The sequence below is a fragment of the Petaurus breviceps genome, unplaced genomic scaffold (genome assembly GCF_028583685.1).
Source record: "Petaurus breviceps papuanus isolate PSGF00001 unplaced genomic scaffold, PetGlider_PUasm1.0 129, whole genome shotgun sequence".
Classification (NCBI taxonomy): Eukaryota; Metazoa; Chordata; class Mammalia; order Diprotodontia; family Petauridae; genus Petaurus; species Petaurus breviceps.
This window is the reverse complement of record NW_027185665.1, coordinates 9,798,483-9,818,703: the sequence shown is the minus strand read 5'-3', so window position 1 is coordinate 9,818,703 and position 20,221 is coordinate 9,798,483. Positions and strand designations below refer to the sequence as shown.

General features: G+C 41.1%; 1 protein-coding gene across 2 annotated transcripts in view; it reads right to left on the bottom strand.

Annotated features, from left to right (window-relative positions):
• LOC138173790 (coiled-coil domain-containing protein 68-like) overlaps positions 1-19,634 on the bottom strand; it is a 91,646-nt gene extending 72,012 nt beyond the window's left edge. Inside the window, exons 1-2 of one of the 2 annotated variants that reach the window (XM_069103899.1) lie at positions 19,497-19,634; positions 18,459-18,525 (exon numbers count right to left, since the gene is read on the bottom strand). The gene's annotated coding sequence lies outside the window, so the exon portion shown is untranslated. The remainder of the gene's footprint in view (positions 1-18,458; positions 18,526-19,496) is intronic. The other variant, XM_069103890.1, reaches the window with a different exon arrangement.
• Positions 19,635-20,221: the final 587 nt, after the last annotated feature.

Genomic DNA, 20,221 nt, shown 5'->3' with positions numbered 1-20,221 from the left:
TATATACAGATATATGATATCTGATATGCTATCAGTTTCCCTACTACAAAATGAAGGGGTTGGACTTGATGGACTTAAAGATCTTTTTTAGCTCTAAATCTGTGATCCTCAATATTTATAGAGTAATCTACTCTCCATTTTGTCATATTGCATATACCTTAAAAAATATTCAGGGGGGCGGAGTCAAGATGGCAGAGTAGAAGCAGGACTTCCCCACTGCTCCGGCTTCCACCTTCCCCAATCCATGTAAAATGGGACTCTAAACAAACTTTGGAGTTGCAGAACCCAAAAAATGACACAGAGAAGCTAACTTCCCACTGAGGACAGCCCAGCAGGCCGGCAGGAATGGGCCAGCTCAGCGCTCTGGGAGCCGAGGCCAGTCCCACACTGAGGTTTTAGCCCCAGGACTGGCCTGACCACCCGCCGGCCAGATGGACTCCAGATAAGCAGCAGCTGTGGCCCTTTCCAGATTTATCAACACATAGATGCAAAGGGCAAAGTGAGAGGTCAGTGCAGTTTGCACTTTGGGACCCAGTAAGTGGGAGTGCATGGCTTTTGCCCCCAGGTTGAGAAGCCCATGCTGACACAGCCAGCCAGTGCCATGTGGCAGCTTCAGCTCCTGGCCTGCTGAGTGTAAAGGCACCAAGCACCAATCCGAGGGGTAATCACTCTTGCTTTAACCTGCTTGGATCTGGATTGCAGTCTAGGGTGGAGGTCCTGGGGTGTGTGTCCAGCTTGCCAGAGCATGAGGAGACCTCAGAGAGGGCACCCAACTAATACCTCCGGCAGCTGAGAAAACCCCAGCATTTGGGATGAAAGCTCCCCTGTCTGGTGGCAGAGTCCTACTGTGGCAAAAAGCCCAGGGGTCAAGTGACTGAGGGGTGACATGACCAGGCAAAGGAAACAAAGCAGACAGAAGATTCCAACATTACACTCCTTTTTTGGCAACAAAAAGGAGCAAAGCATGGCACAGGAAGAAAACAGTGAAGTCAGAACTCCTGCACCAAAAGCTTCAAAGGAAAATATGAGCTGGTTACAGGCCATAGAGGACCTTAAGAAGGAGATAAGAAAAGTGGAGGAAAAATTGGGAAGAGGAATGAGAACAATGCAAAAAAAATTACAATGAGAGTCCACAGCCTGACTGAGGAAAATCAAACCCTAAAAAATAGACTAACTCAAATGGCAAAAGAGGCTCAAAAAGGCAATGAGGAGAAGAATACCTTAAAATGCTGAATTTGCCACATGGAAAAAGAATCTCAAAATCTCAATGAGGAGAATCATTCCTTCAGAATTAGATTGGAGCAAATGGAAGCTAATGACTTTATGAGAAATCAAGATGCTGTTAAACAGATCCAAACAAATGAAAGAATAGAAGGCAATGTGAAATATCTCATGGGAAAAACCACTGACCTGGAAAATAGATCCAGGAGAGATAATTTAAAAATTATCGGACTACCTGAAAGCCATGATCAAAGTAAGAACCTAGAAATCATCCTCCCTCAAAGAAAACTGCCCTGATGTTTTAGAATCAGAGGGCAAAATAGAGGTTGAAAGAATTCACCAATCACCTCCTGAAAAAGATCCCCAAAAGAAAACTCCTAGGAATATTATAGCCAGGTTCTGGAACTTCCAGATTAAGGAGAGAATATTACAAACAACCAGGAAGAAACAATTTGAATATTGTGGAAACACAATCAGGATAACCCAGGATCTGGCAGCTTCCACACTGAGAGATCGAAGGTTTTGGAATATGATATTCTGGAGGTCAAAGGAGCTGGGATTAAAACCAAGAGTCACCTACCTAGCAAAACTGAGTATCATATTTCAGGGGAAAATATGATCATTCAGTGGAATAGAGGACTTTCAAGCATTCTTGCTGAAAAAAAAAACAGATCTGAATAGAAAATTTGACATTCAGATACAAGAAGCAAAAGAAGCATGAGAAGGTAAACAGGGAAAAGAAATCATAAGGAATTTATCAAAGTCGAACTATTAACATTCCTACATGGAAAAACAATAATTGTAACTTATGAAACTTTTCTCAGTAGTTGAAAGGAATAGAAATATATATGTCTATATATGACGGTATATGGGCATATGAATACATATGTGAATGTGTGTATATATGCTTACAGGTATACATAGATAGAGGGCACAGGACCAATTTAACAGGAAGGGATGATACTTAAAAGGTGAAATTAAGAGGTGAGAGAGGAATATAATGAGAGGAGATGGAGAAAGACAGATTGGGGTAAACTATCTCATATAGAAGAGGCAAGGGAAAATGGTTACAATGGAGGGGAAAAATAGGAAGGGAAAAGGGATTGGGTCAACCTTATTCCCGTTGAATTTGGCTTTAGGAGGGAATGAAATACACACTAAATAGGGTATCTCACCCTCCAGGAGAGTAGGGGGGAAGGGGATGAGACAGGGGATGATGGAAGGGAGGGCAGGTTGGGGGGAAGTTGGAAGCACCCACTTTTGAAAAGGGATGGGATCAAAGTAGAGAATAGAACAAGTGGGAGGTGGGATAGGAGGGAGGGAAATATAGTCAGTCTTTTACAATATATCTACTATGTTATTGTTTTGCATTAGCCACACATGTGCAACCTATACTGAACTTCTTATCTTCCCAGTAAGGATGGGTGACAAGGAAGGAAGGGAATGAATCTGGAATTCAAATTTTAAAATCAAATACTCAAATATACATATATATATATTTACTATTATTTTTTTACATGTAATTGGGAAATAAGATATACAGGCACTGGGGCATAGAGACCCACTGGAAAAGTCGAAAGGGATATGGGAGAAAATATGGGAGAGAGCAGATTGGAGGAGGGGATATTCTGTGGGACTGCTATTTTGGGGCGGTGGGTAGGGGAAAAATGGGGAGAAAATTTGTAACTTAAAATCTGTCAGAAATGAATGATGTAAATCAGAAGTTAATAAAGCATTTGTAAAGAGTTTTGAAGAACAACAAAATAAAAATAAATAAATAAATATTCAGGCAAATTATTTAATTGGGATGCATATTTCATTCTCATATTTTGTTACAGAAACAAAGAGTCTAAACTACTTTCATCTATGACAATTTTTGTTTGGTTTTAGTTATGATGAGACCAGTGATTTCATTGTTACAGGGAACTTCCAGTGTAGAAATTCCCACTACCATCGAAGATTAGCACCTGCTCAAAAATTTAAAGTTGAGGAAATTTAGGCAATCATAAGTCAAGTAACTTGCCCAGGGTTACCCAGTTAGTACCTATTAGAGTCAAGAAATCAGGACTTCCTGACTCTGATGTTCTGTATCCCCTATACCATGATTCCCTTCACCTAGAAGAATAGTCATTTCCAATTTACCCAACAATGGAAATGCAACCTTAAATGTACCATGATGAAATGAGGACATAACCTGAAAGGTATGGTTCTACAGTATGTTCCAAATATTACTCTACCTATGCAAAACTACATTCCCATTTCTCCAAAGCAACATTACAGGCAGGGCCAAGGAATGTCTACCTTGTATTTAGGTCCTCAATCCACTGTCCTCTCCCTCCCCTATGAACACACACACACACACATGACTAATCTAGGAGTGAAGCTGGGGATTTCTGAGTCAGGGTTGGATTCCTCTCAACTGACTAAACAGATAACCTGTGACCACTGTCCCCTCTGATCTGAATCCTACATGTGATTTCTCATTACCTAAAGCAGTCTAGTTAATAGGAAATTAGCCCTTCAACTTTTCTAACATACTCCTGTAATGCAAATATCATTTGAAAAGGATTAAAAATTCTAACTAATTTATTATGAACATGCTATAGCTGTTATAGTTTAGGATTATTTAATAAATTATATTGTGTATATATTATATATTTAGGATTATTTTGTATACATTTCTGTTGTGCTAAATTTGTGGCATTTGATTAGATGATATTTTTTATCTGAAAACAGAGAGCTTGATATCCACCAAACAGGTTTCAGCAGAAATGTAGGTTCTCCAGGGTACAAATGAGGGCAGGGCACAGCAAAGTATGTGAGGGTATCAGGTGCCACAAGGCATACATATACTTAATTGAACGTAGGCTCTCCATCACTGTAGACAATAAAATCCTGCTATCTGGAACTGACTTAGATAAGGGTATAGGAGGCATTCTCATTAAATTTGCATATGGCACAAAACTATAAGTAACAGAAAACATAACAGATGACAGAGGAAGAATAAAAAAGGATCTTGAAGGGGCAGCCAGGTAGCACATCGAGTAAGAGCATCGGCTCCAGTGTCGGGATGACCTGGAGATCTAATCTCGGGCTCAGACACTTAGCACCCACCCAGAAACACCTGGCCGTATAACCTTGAGCAAGTTACTTAACCCTGATTGCTTTTTTTTTTTAAAAAAAAAAAAAGGATCTTTAAAAGCTAGAGTCCTGGGCTGAATCTAACTGTGTGATAAGGATAAAAGATAAAAGTCTTACACTTGCATATTAAAAAAAAAATCTATTTCACAAGTAAAGACAGGTGGGACATGGTCATAGTGAAATTGTTCTGAAAAATATGTGAGGGTCTGAGTGGCCTTCAATTTCAATATTAGAGAGGAATGTGATATGGCAGATAAAAAAGTTAATCTGATACTGGGCTGCATTCTGAGTAGCTGAGCTTCCAGAAATAAAGAGGGTGAGAATCTTACTGGAATCTGCTCTCATCAAATTTCATCTGAAAATGGTGTTCAGTTCTGGGCTCCATGGTTCAAAAAAGATACTGAAAAGCTAGAGAAATGTTTAGAACAGGGCAGATGGTGGACTGCAAGCTCCTTGAGGGCAGGGACTGTCTTTTGCCTCTTTTAGTACTCTCAGTCTTGCCATACTGCCTGGCACACAGTAGGTACTAAATAAATGTTTACTGACTGAAGGCCTTGAGTTCATATCATATGAAAAATGGTTGAAGAAAATAGAGATAATTAGCCTGGAGAAGATAATTTGGGGCAGAGGGAAGGACATAGTCCATGACAGCTGCTTTCAAGAATGTGAAAGACTGTCATATAAATGAGGAATTTGATTTGTTCTATATGACCCTAGAAAGCAGAACTTGAAGTTATGAGTAGAAGATGCAAAGGAGGCCAACAAAGACGATGTCAGGAAAAAATATCCTAAAAATTATTATTGCTCTTCAGTCGTGTCCAATTCTTTGTGTCCCCTATTTGGAGTTTTCTTGGCAAAGATAATGGAGAGGTTTGCCATTTTCTTCTCCAGCTCATTTTACAGATGAGGAAACTGAGGCTAAAAGTTGAAGTGACTTGCCCAGGGTCACACAGCTAGTAGATATCTGATTCCAAATATGAACTCAGGTCCTCTTGATGTCAGGCCTGGTGCTCCTATGCACTGTGCCACCTAGATGCCCCCAAATTAGGGCTGTCCAAAAGTGGAATGGGCTGCCTCAAGATGGGGTATGTTCCCTTTAAGTGGAGGTCTTCCCGAAGAGAATGGATGACCACCTGGGGGTATGTTATAGGGAGGATTCCTTGTGTGTAGGCTGGTCAGGACTGCTGAGGTCCCTCCTCCTCTGTGATTCTGTGAATGCCCCTCCATGCAATATGACTGTTAGAGAACAGTCCTTAAAATTAATAATAGCTAGGATTAATATGGAAATATGTTTGTGTGTGTTTTCTTTTGGAAGACAGCTAATATGGAAATATTTTGCATGACTTCACATGTATAACTGAGATAACATTCCTGGCCTTCTCAATGGGTGGGAGAAGAGTGTAAGGGAGGGATAGAATTCAGAACACAAAATTTTTTTGAAACAAATAATTTTAAATTTTAAAATAAATTTATAATTTATTTATATATAATTTATTATATTATAATTATATTATTATAATGAATTACATTAATATAAATTTATAATAAATTAATAAATAAATAATTTAAAATAAAATAACAATTTTAAAAATAAATAATTTTTAAAAGATAGTAAGATCCAGCTCTAATATAGCACTTTAAGGTTTGCAAAGAGCTTCACAAGTATCTCATTTGATCTTCACAACAACACTGGGAAGTAGGTCCTATCATTATCATCACCTGCATTTTACAGATGAGGAAACAGAAGCTGAGGGAGGGGAACTGACTTGCCCAGGACCACGAAGCCAGGAAGTGTCTGAGGACATGAACACACGTCTCCCTGATTACAGACTCAGCGCTCTATCTCCTGCAACACTTAGCAGCCTCCCAATTCTTCCCTTTTAAAATTGTTACTGACCTTGGAAACTGCTCCAGAGGACAAAATTAGGAAATCTATGTGATTAAATTATACAGTAAAAGTAGCGATATAGGAACTAACACAAGAAACTGAATAAAGTCTCTTCAAACTCCTGTGAAAGTTGATCTTTTGGGGTGGCTAGGTGGCACAGTGAATAGAGCACTGGCCTCAGACACTTAACACAAAAACTAGCTGTGTGATCTTGGGCAAGTCATTTAACCCCAATTGCCCTCCCAAAACAGGAAAAAAAAAACAAAAGTTGATCTTTTGCTAAATATAAAATTCCTACCTGCTCCCCTAGTAATATATGAATGTCACAAGTCTGACATCCAGTGTAAGGTGGATTAATCTCATGTGGGATGATGAAATTGAACTGAAGGACATGCATGAGCTATTTCTAATCTTGGTTTTTCCCCCCTCCTTAAAGAATTACAAATTATGCTTTTATTTTTTAATCAAAACTGTAATTTCATTGGCTAAGGAAACTCCCTGTGAGAAAACTCCTCATTATTCATTCAGAGAGTGAACTTTGCACCTTGTGATATTAGCGTTTCCTGGGGCACTGAGAAGTTAGGTGACTAATCCCGTTCAAGGCAGCCTGTATGAGTCAGAGGCAGAGCTTGGACACAAGTCTCCCTAACTCAGGGGCCACAATGCCTACTGCCACATTACTAATTTGTTTTGTTTGCTTCTGTTGTTTCCATCATTGGTTGAAGTGCAGTACAACAAATTATTTCTGAATAATTTGCACTTTCAGCATTACCTGGAAATTATTCTAATAGGCTGAAGGGCTATGTAAAGATTTTACACAAATGAAAGTTTAACAAACTTAAGTTTATTCTGTTGTGAAGTATTATGGTTCATTGTGACCTAAAATATATTGCTGAATCTTTGAAAACCACAAGAGGCTGCAACTGAAAATACACAAGGGCAGAATGGGTAAAGGTGGGCTTAGGAATGGGTGCAAACAGCACGGCTAGACTCCCATTGGCTTTCATTGCTTCTGGCCACATATAAATACTTTGACAAATATTGAGCCCCAAACAGCTCAGTGTTCAAGGCTATCCATGCCAGGGAACCTAGAAGCTGAGTTCCCAAATGTAACCTCTGGAGCACCTGACCCAGTATTCTGCCCCATCAAGGTAAATCACTGTGTTAGTTCACAAATCACAAATCACAAAATAGTAGGAATGGGATCAGTGGGAAGTGTGTTGGATTTGGGGTTAGAGGCCACACACACACACACGTATCCAGGAAAGACTATAGCTAAAGAGAGAGATTAAGGCTACAATCCCACATCAACAAATACTTTTTGAACTTCTCTTCTATGTGGCCAACCACCCTCATGACATCTCCTATTATACGTCCCCTTTTCTCATATCACACAACTGCCATTGGAGTTCAAGCCTCCATCCACTGTCATTTAGACTACTGAATACTGCCTCAAGCCTCTCCCTTCTACAATTCATCCTCCACTCAGTTGCAAAGATTATTTTCTAATATTTAAGCATTAACTATGTCTCACACACACATACACCCACATACACCCCTCTCACTGAGCTCCTGCGGCTCCTTACCTCTAGGACCAAATCTAAAGTCCTCTGGCATTTAAAACATTTTAAACCTGCCTCCTCTATATGTTTCCAGCCTTAATTTTTTCCATGTACTGTACGTTCAGCAATGCTGGCTTATGTGCAGTTTCCCAAACACATGACTCCATGTCTTTGCTCTTGGCATAGAATGCTCCACCTGCCTCTTCCTACATGACTCAGCTCAACTCCCATCCACTCCAGAAAGCTACTGCTGGACCCCCAGCTTTTCCAATTCATTCCCCTCTCAGAAAGCCTTTCATCTAACCCTTTATGCAGCATGTATCTCTCTAGCTGTTTACAAGTTGTGAATGGGAGAGCTAGGGACTAGTTGTCTTACCTTTCTTTGTAACCCCAGCACTAAATAGAGTAGTGGGCATATAGAAAATGCTTTCATAAGCTGGTTGACTTGACTGTGTGACCTTGGGCAAGTCTCTTGAGCTCTCTGGCTCTCAATTCCTCCTCTGTAAAATGAAAGTGTTGGCCCTTCTAGATACAGATCTACTTTATTTAGAGTCCCGTTGGCAGGGGTGGGAAACTAGGTGCTGCAGTGGATAGATCACTGTTTCCAGTCAAGAGATCTGTCAAGTGGATCCAGTCAAGTGGATAGATCACTAAGTTTCCAGTCAAGAGAAACCCTGGGTTCAAATATGGCCTCATACACTTGCCAGCAAGTCACTGGAGTCAGGAAGACCTGGGTCAAATCTGGCTTTAGACACTTACTGTGTGACCCTGGGTAAGTTACTCAATACCATTTGCCTTAGTTTCCTAATCTGTAAAATTAGTTGGGGAATAAAATGGCAAACCACTCTAGTATCTCTGCCAAGGAAACCCAAACAAGGTCACAAAAAGTCAGACACTACTAAAAAACACCTGAATGACAACTAAAAACGAATTAAGGCAAGAAAGCAATCATACCTATTAGAAGGATTTTCACATGAACCCTGATTTTTTAGCTAGAAAAACTAACTTCCTCATTCTGTGAGTATTCCATTACCTAAGATATTTTACTTTCTCCTAGACTTATGTTGAGGAAATCATTTATATAATACAATATGTTACACAAGAAGCAGCAAGATGTAAAGGACAGAGGATCCTATGAGGAATCCAGAAGATCTGCTAGCACAAGTTCTTGGATCTGCTTTACTAGGAAAGATAGCTATTTAAGGGGTCAATAATCTTTTTTAATTACATTCACTAGTTCAGGGGAAAGGTCAGTACCCTGAACTTCAGAGAAAATACAAGCAGAGAAATAAAGACCAACAGACAGGGCTCTGAATGCCTGAATCAAAGCAATATTGCTATACACTTTACATACATCCCTGGATCGAGAGAGCCTTCATATCTGAGCAGTCAGGGAGTTCTGAACATATGGCCACTCAGAATTTTGACCAGGGAATCACAAGATCCTTCTCATAAGCAAGTCCCCAAAGCAAAATACCAACTCAGAATATATATATAATGACTCATTGCCTAATTAGAAATTAGCAAAAGGTGTGAAAGACTTCCTACTAGCAAGCTTCCCTTAAGCAAGCTTCCCTTAATGGGCTCTACCTGAGATGGGAGGGGAAGATCTTTAATCCCAATAACATAACACCTGCCTGGGTTCAAGTCCTGGCTCTACCATGAATGTACTGTGAACCGCGGTAATTCACTTAACCTTTTGTAGACTGGGGAACTCTGTAAGGCTAACAGTTAGAGAAAACCTGCATTATTTGGGGCCTATTTTGCCTTCTGACCTGCCTCTTAGATGCAAGAAATCCCAAAATATTAAATAATGATAACAAATATTTCTGTATCTCTTTAATGTTTGCAAAGGACTTTATGAATAACTCATTTGATCTTCATATCTCTGAAGCTGAAACAAGTTAAGTGAACTGCCAAGAGTCATATATCTACATCCTGTCTGAGCAGAATTTGAACTCAGGACTTCCTAACTCCAAGTATAGCACTCTCTCCACCATAACCCCTATCAGCCAAAATTCCTAGAGAATGTTAACCTTTTCAGACGGTAAACTGAATAAGAATTAAGATATAAAAAATTCAAGCCCTGAACAAATGTTGACACCTTTGTTCTTTGTATGAGCTCATGACCGTCAGTGTTGAGACAAGTTTCTCAGAAACCCAACCAAAGACATAAAGAACAAGCCCCTATTTTGCTGGGGGTGGAGGGGGAGGAGGAGGGTGAAGGGGGAGGGGAGGGGAGGGGAGGGGAGGAGAGGAGTCTAAATTCAGCCATGGGGATGTCAGATTTTCTCCCTACTTTCTTTCTCCTTCTATTTCCCCTACCATCAATTACCATGCTGAAAAAAAAAATTTTAATACTAGATAACATCTTGTTTAGCCAAATCACCATCCTGGAGCCCCTGAAAAACCTAGGGTTACTGTCCCAACATGCCTCAGAAATCAGACTTTTCCTGTACAAAAAGGGCCAGCTAGGATGCCAGGTGTAGAGCTGCCATGCCCTTTCCCCCAATCTGGACTCAAACCTGGAACCTGTAGCATCCTCTCCACCTCCAGCCCAGTAAAGACAATCCTCCAATTAGCCTCATTTGGCCTTTTGTCTGGTAGCCATTTTCTCCTTCCCCCTCCAGAGTGTGGCTGTCAGTTTAGCTTTTGTCAACAAAGTAAGAGTTATAACGAGTTTGAAAAACTGGTCAGGCCTCAATTTTAAATTCCTAGAACTCACACAAATAGCCCTCATTGGAACTGCTGTAATGGGTTGTCCTAATTAACCTTGGTTGGTTGAGGGAGTTTCCCTACTGTAGTGAAATCACAGCACTGGGCCTAAAACAAAACAAACAAAAAAAACCCTACCCCTTATATACAAGCTAACTGTTATTATTTTAGCTTCCCTAATACAAGGCTCTCCACAGAGCATCAACACGTTGATAAATGATAAATAATTCAGGGGATATTTGAAAGATTTTTTTTAAACACATAAGTAAAGGAAAAAAATGTTGAGTCTAAGAAAAAAAAAGGAGTAGCCTGGGGAAGTGTTGAGGGATGCCAGTGATAAGATGAAAAACAGCTGCTAAACTCCATTTAAAATAAGCTGAGTCTGTAAAACACCCAGAGTCTTGCTGGCATGGAGGAGCGAAGTTAGCTAACCTCAGTCCAGCCGTCTCAAAGCCGAGAAGGAGGCGGTGTCCTGTGCATAGGCCATTCAATCGTTCAGGCATTTTATAATTATAAAGAAACTGAACATCAGTAACTGTACCAGAGGTCAGATGAGCATTCTGTTTACCATTTATAATGATTACTTTTCGTGGTCAGTTTTTATTTTCGGTTGTTTTTTTTTTTTGCTTTTTTTTTGGAGGAGGAAAGGTAGGCAATTGGGGTTAAGTGACTTGCCCAACGTCACAGGATAGTGTGTGTGTGTGTGTGTGTGTGTGTGTGTGTGTGTGTGTGAGAGAGAGAGAGAGGCCGAATTTGAACTCAGGTCCTCCTGATTCCAGGGCTGGTGTTCTATTCACTGCACCACCTAGATGCCCCTATTTTGGTTTTTTGAGTAGGAAATGTTTAATGCCATAGTGCCTGAAACAGGAAGGGGAACCAAATCAAAAGCATGGCAAAATGCCTCAAAATCAGCCCAAGAGAGATGTAAAATGCAAAGTAGAAAATGCATCACACTCAAGCTAGAGGACCTAGGTTCTAATCCCAACTGTGCAAGTAATTAAAATCTCTCTGAGATTCAGTTTCTCATCTGTAAAATGAGGGAGTTGGGTTAACATGATCACTGAAGGTCTCTTCTAGTTATAATAGGTAATATATACAAAGGGCTTGCTATGTACTAGGCACTGAGCTAAGTGTTTTATAGTTATTATCTTATTTGATCCACCAATCTTGAGAGGCAGGTACTATCATTCTCCCCATTTTACAGCTGCAGAAACTGAGGCAGAGGTTAAGTGACTTGACCAGGATCACACAGCTAGTAAGTGTATGAGGCCACATGTGAACTCTGGTCTTCCTGACTCCAGGCCTAGACTCTATCCACTGCACTAGTTAGCTGCCCAGCTTATGTCTAGACTTCCACAAAGAAGGGAAATGATAGGAAATATAGAGAACTTGTACCCAGGTTCATAACATGTGAAGACAAGCTACTTTCTTTACTTAAGTGGGCCTTCATCTCTCCCAAAGTCATGCATGGTCTTTTAGGCCCCAGGTGTCAAACACAAAGCCACATAAGACGACCAACAGTACCAGGTGTGTGGAAACAAGATTAAAATATAATTGGGAAATATTAGACAAAATAAATTAAAAGTTGAATAAAATATATTACACTTTAAAGTCAATATGCTGCCAGCATCCATATTTATGGTTTAGTGGCCCCCATTTCTCTTTGAGTTGGATACCACTTACAGTGAAAACTATATATTTATGCTATTTATGTTCTACTGTATTTTTATTTATTTTTGTAAAATATTTTCTAATTACATTTTAATCTGGTTCCCCCAGAGCATTCATATTTGACACCTCTGCTTTAGACATACAGTACTACTGAAGGAATTATATTGATCTGTAGCATTTTATAACTGATCCTTTTACAGTTAATTGATTTTTATCCTGTAACTGCGTAAGAAGTCATGATTCTTTGTCTCTGAATTCAGCAGGCCTGTAGTGAGTTAAGTTCAGAAATCCAGTTCTCCTACTAATCACTGTTCTATTCTTACCTCATAGAAATCTGTTACACTTGAGGGATGCAGATCTGGGTGCACTCCCTGGATGCAGGACCAGGGAGTCTGGTCCACTACCTCTAACCTTGCAGGTGGACTCCAACAGTTCACATTTCTTAGTCACAGGAGTTCAGTTCCCCCTCTGAGTTACTTAAAAGAAAACTTGTTATCCCTTACACTTCCAGCTCCTGGAACATTCCATAACATATGTTTGCTATCTTTGGTGGCTTACGTGCTGACCTGGTACATTTCCACAAGATATACTGTCCATCCTTGCCTGTCCTCGTTCACTTAAGGAGGGTCCTATCTCCCTAACAAACCCTTCCAGGTGCCAGGGAGACTAACTCAGCTCCACTAACAAGGTCTGCAAGATGCTGATGGGTCCTATAAAACAATGAAGGTTCCTTAATTGTCAGAGTAGGGTGGTCAGTAGCCTCACCTGGGTGTGCCTGTCCACTTAAAAAAAAAAATAACCAGTCATACTGTCCCCTCCCCCACAATTCTGTCTCCTCTGTCACCAAATGAATTGTCTTCCTCACCTACCTAACTCTGCACTCCCCAAAACTATATTAAGGCTAGTAAACCCTACATCAGGGTCTTTGATCATTGAGAGAGTTTACTGATCCAATTGGTTACTGCTGCCCTAACTGATAAATTGATGGTGCTCAGACCACTGTCACTCAGTTTACCTTATTTTTCTAAAGTAATATAACTATAGGATTGACCTCTACAGACACATAGATACACAGATGGAAATCAGGCTAGGTAGTCGATCAAGTCCCCCACCTCACACAGTTCCCAACAGCACTGGCAAAGAGCAAGGTCCAGCTTTGTTTCCCGATAGCATGGTGCTACCCTTTATTGCTTTGAGATGCTAGGTCCTGCTCGCTCTAGGAAATCACTGTGGTCCAGAAGCTCCTCAGCTCCCTTGTGTAATAAGAATGTAAATTTTAAAGATCTTCCCTGCCCCTAGGCTAATGTGCACCTGAAGCCTGGGGTGGGGGAGGCTTGTTTTTCAGTAGATACTTCTTGATTGGCCAGTGAGTCAATAAGGTTGTTACATTCTCTGAGCCAGGAGAAGGATATATAAGCCCTGATGTGTAGCTTTGTTTTTGGCACTCACTTTGAGAAATATTCTGTGATTTGATCTGAATTCTGGGAAGCCGTTGTTGAGAGTCCCCCGGCTTTGAAAAACCCAGAATGTGGAAACCCAGATGTTGACTGGGTATGGATGTAATGGTTGGACAGTTTGGAAATCTGTCTACTTGATGTTTCTGTCTTGATAATTATGCCTGTATACTTTGAGGTTCAGGGTGCTGACCTTTTCTCCTGAACAAGGTAAACGATATATGTCTGACTGATTAAAGTAAGTTTGTTAACCCATTTTGAGTTGCTTTCCTTTAACAAAGCAGATCCAAGAACCTGTGGTAGCTGCAAACCCTGAGGACGCGCTTGGGGTGCTTGCTGCTACACCTTGTCACCACTACCAACTCATGTTCCGAGAGATCCACACTTGGCCTAGGAACTCTTCCTGCTATCAGCTCTGAGGCTAGGCATTTCCCTCCTGTCCTAGGGCTTGTAGCTCCTTCGTGTACCTGATTTCCCAGGGAAGTCATGTGTTTCCATGTTTTCCAGTAACAACGATTAGTTTTTTCCTACAAGTAAACAAATCTGTCCCCTGCCCTGCCTCCCTTGACTCTGTTTACTGTTTTCCTAAGGGTATAAAAGTCCCATCAATATGGAATCAAGGCCCCTCTAACTCAGTGAATGTCTGAAGACTTTACAAGTCACCATACCTAGCTTGCCTTGATGACTAGATGTGGGGGGGGGGGATTTATAGAATCTAAGTGCCATTGTATACTTTTTGCATATCCTTGCTGTGTTAGGGCAAAGTAAACCCCCATTTGTTAACTCTTCAATGATTTCAAGTTTCTCATTTTGGCCTGAATCACAATTAACAGGGAGCTGGCACTAGGCCTGCCCCCAGTGGGACTACATGGCCACACTGGCTTCCCTCCAGGAAACTAGACTCAGTGTGTCAGCATGTATCCAACCCGCTTTTCTCTATCACCTCTTTCATTCTGTCTAGCTCCTTCCTTTAATGGCCTAACTGAAGTGTAGAGCCCCCAAATGGCTGAACATCCTTAAGATGTTGTCAGTGGGCCAGTGCAGACAAGGTACAAGGCAAGTTTATGCTTTATCAAGCAGACAGTAAGGCCAGAACAAGGCCTCATCCTGTTATTGTTAACAGGGGTTAACCTTGCCAAGGAAATCTCCCAGCTGGTTACTGAGACCCAAGGAGGGATTACCCAGCACCTCATGGGCATATCCTGTACGATAAACCAATTCCTCCAGCATAAAAGGGTTAATGGCCATTAAAAAACATGATTTGCTGGTGAGGCAAACAGGGTAATTAGAAAGTCAGCTTGGGGGTAGCATTACAGAAAAATGATCCTGCTAACCATACAAAAGATGAACCCATAGGCCAATAAGGTCTCTGTTATATCATTCGGTATCATCATTTCATCCACTTACCCATTCATTTGTTAAAACACCAGCTCTGTGCAAAGATCTGTGCTAGGCAGTGGGAGACAGAGGGACAGGGCCTTGACATGTGATTTCATTGATCCAGGGAAGTCCCTAAAGAGGAAATTCTCTCCACCAATGCAGGTCAGCACCTTCTGTGCAACTTACAGTTATAGAGGGGTGCCTAGAATAGGGGTCAGTGGTAAGCTAACAAAGTTTTTTTTTTAATTTAAAAAAAAGTTTTCTTGCATTTGAAAATTAAAAAAAAAAGTTCTTACCTTTCCAAGGGTAGAATTTGGCCCTACAGCCATAGTTTGCTGACCCCGGACCTGAGAGGTTGTGACTTGCAATAGTCACAAAGCCAGTATATGTCAGAGGCAGCACTAATAATATCAGCTAGTATTTATATAGCACACACTATCCAGCAAGCACTATTACATGCTTTACATTTATCTCATTTGATCCAGGCTCAGGGATCAACCTTCCTTAACAATCCTCACAACAATCTTGGAAGAGAGGTGTTATTATCCCTCATTTTATAGCTGAAAAAACTGGGGCAAACAGAGGTTAAGTGACTTTCCCAAGGTCACACAGCTACTAAGTATCTTGAAGCCAAATTTGAACTCAGGTCTTCCTGAGTCCCAGCACTATGTCCACTGTACCACCTAGCTGCCCAGATTTTCCTCCCTGTCCACTTGGTCTGGATATCCACTATGTTGTAGACAAATATGTGTGTATGTATATATATATATACATATGTATAGATGTATATATACACACAGAGATATATATAATAGACGTCCATGTGTATATATGTTTATATGTATGTATATATATATATATATATATATATATGTGTGTGTGTGTATTATACATGAGAGTATTAACCCAGGGCAGTTATGTCCTACAGCAGATAGAGCGCTGGGTCTGGAATCAAGAAGACTCACCTTCCTGAGTTCAAATCTGGCCTCTGACACTTACTAGCTGGGTGACCCTGAGTGAGTCACTTAATCCTGTTTGCCTCAGTTTCCTCATATGTAAAATGAGCTGGGGAGGGTAAACCACTCCAATATCTCTGCCAGGAAAATTCAAAATGAGGTCACGAAGAGTTGGATAAACTGAAGTAAATAAACAACATTTCCCTAAGTATATATGATAGAATGTATAAAGTGAAGGTATATGATATATTAAATTATTTAAGCTATATAAAATTTCTTTGCAAACCAGAAAGTACTATATAAATGCTAGCTAGCATTGTTATGCCTGGCTGATGGGGGAAATAAAAATGACTAAAATACTATCCTTTCCTTTCTGTAGCTTATAATCTAATTTGTAATGTGGTAAAAATTGAAATATTCTGATATTCAAGTTATAGCATCTATACAAGTTTTTGCAATACCCCACTTACCAAGTATATATGATGAAATCTACAACTTTCTCCTTCCTTCCTGAGAAGTGCTTTTGAAGGCATCCATAGTAGCATTTTAAGATGCTAAGCAAAACTGAGACAAAAAGAACAAACTTTCCTTTGCCAATGGGAAAATTTTGGAATTTGTCAACAAATAAGTCTATACCCAAAGAATGTGACTGGCCCTGGTGGTACACATCTGAGTACAAGCTCTTCCTCTTTCATTCTCAACTTTCAGAATACCACTGTCACCAATACCCTACATACTCCAGGGCACACCCCTCTCACGTAATCAGTCAACCCCTGGAGTATCTCCTTCTCAAACAAAGCCCTCCCAGAAACCACCTCAGTCATACAGAAGAAGGATTATATTTGTTCTTTTCAGATCCCACAGGGCAGAAGTGGGAACAATGGGTAGACTTTGCAGAGAGACTGATTTAGGCTCTGGGTAAGAAAAGGCTTACTAACAATCAAAGTTACCCCACAGGGTGAATTCCCCTTCAGTGGAAATTCTCAAGCAGAAACTGGGTGTCAAGAATTCTGCAGGGAAGATTCCTGCTTAGATTAAACTTTCTTCCATATGTGAAATTCTATGTTTCTATTATGGCTTTATAGAAAGAATTGACTTATGCAAACTAATGATGTTTCAGTGAAAAATAGCATTAAAAATAAAACAGGATAAGTGGCTACCTTAGCTAAATATTTTAAAACCTCAGCCCACTGCTAAGCATATCATAAGCCATCTGATTAGTTGGGTAACTTAGCTCTTAATTTATTGAGCAACTTATACCTCTCAGAGCCTCAATTCCCTCATGTGAAAAATGAAGGGGGTGGGATTCAATTAAGAGTTCTAAAGCTAAGGTTCCCAGATTGATTTCAGGGGGTTCATAGACTTGAATGAGAGAAAAAAATTCACCTTTATTTCCATATAATTAGTTTCATTTGTAATTTTATGAATTTTATTTTATGCATTTAAAAACATTGTTCTGAGAAGGGATCAATAGGCTTCACCACACTGGCCAAGGCAACCTGTGACGCATAAAAAGGGTTAAGAACCCCTGGATTTCATTCCTAGCATTCCAGGATCCTAAGAAGATAGTACTGAGTCCATTTTAAGGCCAGTCAGTGGTTGTCAAGTAAATAGGCAAGTCACTTAACTTCAATGAACTTCAGGGTCCACCCTGTAGTAGTTTTGGTTTGGGCCTTAGAAATCTTTAAGATCTATTTCAAATCTAATATTCTGTGACTATGATTCATAATCATATATAAAACCTAAGCAGGCTCTGCATTTTAAAAAGAGTATCTTTACATTTTGTTCAGGGGAGCTATTGATACTTAAATGTTAAAAGTGATACTTAAATCTTAAAAGTTAAAAGTTTACTCCCCTCTCCCCCCAGCCAAGAATGAGAACAATATTAATGTAATGTTTTACTTCTTTCCTTGGTAACAGTCCCTTTGCAGGAGGGAAATCAGGGTACTTCCTATTTCTGTTTATTCCTAAGGGTAGTGGATTTTCTTCAATAGCCATGAAAGTAAAATTTGCTCTCAAATCCTGTAGAGAAAAAAAAAAAGCAGCCAAAGAGTGTGACAGCATCACCGACTGTGTCTGCCAAAGCCACAGCACCTGAGACACCAGAAGAGCTCAAATTTCTGGAAACTGTGACTTACACAAAGGTGAATTTTTAATAGCATTGGACAGAAGCAAAACAAGAGAGATCACTCTGGTCCCCTTCCCTCCTACAGCCAATGAAGAATGATTTCCTTTTCTATTTTGTCCCTCTTCATGTAGCTTAGATTTAAATAAGGAATTGAAAGGACTTCAAAGCAAGCAAGAAGCATTTTTCTTACACTGACTTAATTTTTTTTTTTTAATCCCTACAGCTCCCTTATGTTGAAGTTCATGCTGGCTTGTGCCTTCTTGTCTACTGATTTTTGCCTCCAAAGGGGAGAGAAGAAACAAAATTAATTTCACTGTTATACCTAAAGCACTCTCCACTGACCTGTTGTGACCCTTCAGCTCCTTCCAGGAAAAGTGATCCCTCTGCAAATCACCTTATGATACTTCTACTGGAGCAGAAAAGGCACGCATTAAATGACAAACAAATGGCCCTTTTGCTTCTTTTACCTGTCTGTGAAGGCTGGGGAGTCAATAACACAGAACGGCATTCATTTTTCTTCCTAAAAACACTCAGAGCCCCCAAATGCCCAACCGGCACCCTAATCCCATCACAAGTAAGACGTGGTGAATAGCGGGAAGATGACAGAGGGGCTTTTCTCCCCCTCTGCAGTCACAATGCATAGACGTTGCAGAGAGATAAATTTAGGCTCTGGGTTAAGAAAAGGCTTATTAACAATCAGAGTTTCCCCACAGTGGACTGAACTGTAAAAGATGGTGAATTCCCCTCCAGCTGAAATTCTGAAGGAGAAGTTTTGTCCGGAATTCTGCAGAGAAAATTTCTACTTAGATTAAATGCTCTCCCATATATCAAATTCTATGTTTCTACTATGGGTATGTAGAAAGTTCTAATTTAGAGGAACTAAAGCTGAGCATACATGAGCATACTCTGAGTAAGGCTTGGAGCTATATAAGTCATCAATAAATCACAAAGAAAATGAAACATCCGTGAGACCAAGCCACACAACCAACCACAATCAAGCAACACGTTGGGAAAACTCAACCTCTCCCAACCAAGGGCAGGGAAGTTCGCAAGATCCCCGATCTGGAGGTGAAGGGGCCTCAGAGGTGCATCGCCACCGCCCCAGGGCTGTAAAGCATCTCGTGCGCGATGGGCAGTGGCAGGGGCGGGGTTCGCACGCCCCTTTGGGCATACTGTGCGCCTGCTTGCCCTCAGAGCCCTAGCACAGCACGAGGGTAAGGAAGGGGGGGAAACTGACCACAGCCCGGACCTAATCTAGGGAAGAGGCTCGGCCAAGGCCGGCGGGAAGCCAGGGGCAGCTGCGCGGGGCAATCCCCGCCCCCAGGCACCTGGCGGAACCCGGAAAGGTGCAGCCCCACCCTCCCTCCTGGCCGAAGCTACCTCTGGCTGCTGGTGGCTGGCGGCTGGGAATGTCCCGGTCTGGGGGCTCCGAGCTTGTACTGTCCGGGTCCTTCTCCGGCTCCTAGCCTTCCCGGGAGCTCGGCAGTCTCAGCTGCCCAGGGGAGGGGCATCCCGTCTGGTGCCTGCTGGGCTCATGCCCCGCCCTGGAGGGGGTGCGGCCAGGGACAGAGTCCGGCGCCCGCCCAGGCGTGGGCTCCTTGGAGCGGCTCCCCCGGGACCTGCCTGGGCTCCCTCCCTGAGACCTTGTGGATTCTGGGTTTCCCCACCCCTACACCTCAACGTCAAACCCCGACCACCCTCTAGGGATGTCTGTGCCCCTAAGGTTTCCATCACCCACCCGCCCTTCTGTAAGAAACACAGCCAAACTTAAATTTATTGTGCTTAATGCAAACTTCTCCGTGGAATTTGAGAGCAGGAAGGGCTAGGACAATTAATTTACAGAATCCGAGATTCCAGACCCTTCTACTTTCTTTTTGTTTTTTTTCTTCAGAGAAAGGAACCGAAGCCCATTTCTCAAGGTCAGGCAAGGTTAGAGGCACAGCCAAAACGATCCTTCTATTACCATTTGTTGTAAAAAGTTGTTTTCCATGTCATTAGATTAAAATATACTTTGGCTTTCTTCTAAACAGTCTTAAGGTAGTTATGTATTTCTCTTTAATAACAATCATAATTATCAAATAGTTGTGCAGATTATAGAAAGATAA